The sequence below is a fragment of the Octopus bimaculoides genome, chromosome 5, assembly GCF_001194135.2.
Source record: "Octopus bimaculoides isolate UCB-OBI-ISO-001 chromosome 5, ASM119413v2, whole genome shotgun sequence".
Taxonomy (NCBI): Eukaryota; Metazoa; Mollusca; class Cephalopoda; order Octopoda; family Octopodidae; genus Octopus; species Octopus bimaculoides.
Genome location: NC_068985.1, coordinates 2,379,223 through 2,382,404, shown reverse-complemented (window position 1 = coordinate 2,382,404; position 3,182 = coordinate 2,379,223). Strand labels below are relative to the sequence as shown.

Sequence of the window (3,182 nt, the reverse complement as noted above, 5' to 3'; positions counted from 1 at the left end):
ACGCCGCCTGTATCTCATCAGCCTTCTTACTCCACCACGTATCCCTCATTTGAGAGAGCCTCCGCCTCACACGTGATTTCACATCCTTGAGTTCCCTATGCTGATAAATAGTGTGACATAGTACGTTTTTATCAGCCAATAAGTCATCTATATGTTCATCATTTTCTTTAAACCATTTCTTTAAAATTGCTTTCTTTGTATCAATCCCAGAAATTTCTTGCCTATATCATAAACTGACTTTTTAAGGGTCGGCCAATCCTCCCCAATACCCGCAACATTCATTTCCTCTCGTAAACGTCTCTTCACACTATTACACCTAAGACGAGCAACATTCAGTCTTTTAGGTAGGGTAATACCTGCAGCCCGGATTTTACTTTACATTACATAAATACACACACACACATCCATCCATACATGCATGCATATCCTCACTGCTATAATTAAATGCTTATTCTTGTTAGACATTATAACCCCACCAAAAGGGAAACAGCATTAAAATCCTTTTCAAATCACATTCCACTGTCTTTTAAAAGGAAAGCACACGCAAGTTAATGTAGATGACATAGTTCTAGATACACGACTCCTCCATAAAAAGACAGGACAGTTATGGCCATTCTTGATCAGCTTCATTCTGCAAGTAAACAATGGAGTAACCCAAAGTGTAGCTATTTTATAACCGTTTTACTCGTAGATCAATTACTTTATCCACATGCTGCCAGGCAAAAGGTGAGACGTGTGAATGAGTCGGCTGGTCTCAATGCTCTGCCAAAAGTGTTTTTTTATAGGGCACAAGGAAAATGTTCTAGGAAATCGAATCGCATGATGGCTTGATACTGATTTGTGGCTTAATGAAACTATTGTGATTTGGTCGTGATGTCTGACTGGCTAACTAGCAGTTCGGTTTCGAACCACCGCTACAAAAGCAATGAAACTAAAATAAGTCCTTTTTTTCAGGTCACAGAGTATATTGTGGTGAGGTTATCAACAAAAGAAGTGAAGCAGCAAGATTGTCAGATGTGTTTGTTAAGAAATTTCCAAACAATTCTTAATGATGATAAAGTCTAAAAGATCTAACTTCATTAAGAATTGCAAAAGACAATAAAACATAACTTTTGTGTCTGGCCCTGTAGATTCAATAGAATTGGTTGACTGAAAGAAGATAAGTTTGAACAAAAATGATGGCTTCTTTGAAGATGTTAGTTCAGGATTTTTCAAAGTCATTAATTAAAAACAATCTTTTAACAAATGATATTCAGTTACATTCCTGTCATGTTATAAATTCATAGAATGATCAAAATTAGTCAGTTAAAGACGTGACCAAACTACATACAAGCAGAACATTTTAACACTTCCTATTCGTTTTAATGTATTGTAAAATATAAAACCAAATGTTTTGCTTGTCCTATTACGAGGAGACCAACGGTCAAAGTCAGACTAGCATTCAACATCTCATTGAGTATCTAAGATTACATCATACAATGTTACCTTCCTTTTTTTTGAGAAAGGATGTATATTAGTTTCAAATTTAGGCACAACACCAGTAATTTCGAGGAAGAGGCCAAGTCGATTACTAGTAATTAATCGGTACTTATTTTATCAACCCCGAAAGAATGAAAGACAAATCAACTTTGACGGAATTTGAACTCAGGACGTAAATACGGACGCAGCGCCACAAAAGTATTTTCCCCGTGATTCTGCCTGTTCATCGCCTTCACAAACGATGTATATTAACAATGACACGTGTATTATTTTTAATGGATTAGTCAATGATATAGATGCTATCCTATCGGCAGCAGTTTTTTTCCAACAGGGAAATGATATTAAAGATATTGTTTCAAGAAGGTTGAACCACAATATAATTTCTTGAGGAAGGAAATAATAAATTTTCTTACCTTATATTGTTCTTCTAATTGAATCACCAGCACAGAAAACGATTTTGAATGTTTGTCTAGAACGCTAGACTGAGAAGATTTGATGCGAAGAATATTTAAACTGTAGTCTTCTTTGAAGCAAAACACAGAACACAAAAAGCATTACATAAGCAGTGTAACTGTCGTCATTCTGCCTGATGTTTTAAATGTTACAAGGATTGTTTTGATGGCGGTGTATCCTTCAGTGTGCAGCAAAATAACCCCAACAAATATTAAATATTCTTCATAGTAAACATATTCTGTTCCTATGTTTGTTTTTATAACATTTTTCGTCTTCTATTCCCCACCCCTTTGGTGAAGATACTATTTGCATATTTGTTGTCGTTTATGCTTCATATTTCTTGAGGTAACCAAAGACATTGCATCTATATTGAAACAACGTCGGGTATATGCAAGGATTACGTAGTGTTATCCAGTCGAGGTGTACAAATGGCTCACAAAAACAGCTCAGCGTAGTAAGATGGCAGAATCTTTTGCATGCCGGGTAAAATTCTTAGCGGCCTTTCGTCTGTCCTTATGTTCTGAGTTCAAATTCTGCCGGGGTAGATTTCGATTTTCATCCTTTCGGGAGTCAATAAAATAGGTATCTGTTGAACACTGGGGTCGATGTAATCGACTTAGCCCCTTCTAAATTTGAAATCAATATTTTGATGATAATGAGCAATGATTATTTACTAAACCAAGGGCTGAAAGTTTTTGCCAAGACATGTTTGCATTCGATGATTCTCTACGAGCTGGAAAGCAAGCATATACACTTTTCCTTCGTTTGTTTTGTTTAACGACTTCGACGAGAGTAAATTCATGGGCTGGGATTTTTATGGCCAGATTCTTTTCCTGTCTCAACGCTTATCTCTTTTATGTAAGGAATTTTTTATTTCAAACAAATTCAAAAGTACGGAAGTATATGGTCGATTTAGTTGACAGGAAACATCGACAAACTTTACCGGTTGCAGCCTAACCAAATTAATAATATCACTATCCATAGGTGGGTTGCAAAAAGTTACTTCATCCATACGCGTTGCTCTGCGTAGCTTTCTAAATATTCACACGAACACGCACTCGCGCACACACGCGTGTATACATATAGGGCTTTCCTATAAGGTGTTATCCACCCCTGATTGGAACTCTCCCGTATGACATGTACGCATGCTCAGTGACTTGCTTTAACAGTTGCAATCAGCTGAATGCACATTGCCAGTGACATTTGACATAATTACCCACACTCTGTGGTCAGGATTTTTTTGGGGGGGT

At 36.8% G+C, this 3,182-nt stretch overlaps 1 long non-coding RNA gene across 2 annotated transcripts in view; it reads right to left on the bottom strand.

The window, feature by feature from the left end:
* LOC128247884 (uncharacterized) overlaps positions 1-3,160 on the bottom strand; it is a 201,781-nt gene extending 198,621 nt beyond the window's left edge. For both annotated transcript variants that reach the window (XR_008264191.1, XR_008264190.1), the window contains exon 1: positions 1,893-3,160. This is a non-coding gene — a long non-coding RNA (uncharacterized LOC128247884). The remainder of the gene's footprint in view (positions 1-1,892) is intronic.
* Positions 3,161-3,182: the final 22 nt, after the last annotated feature.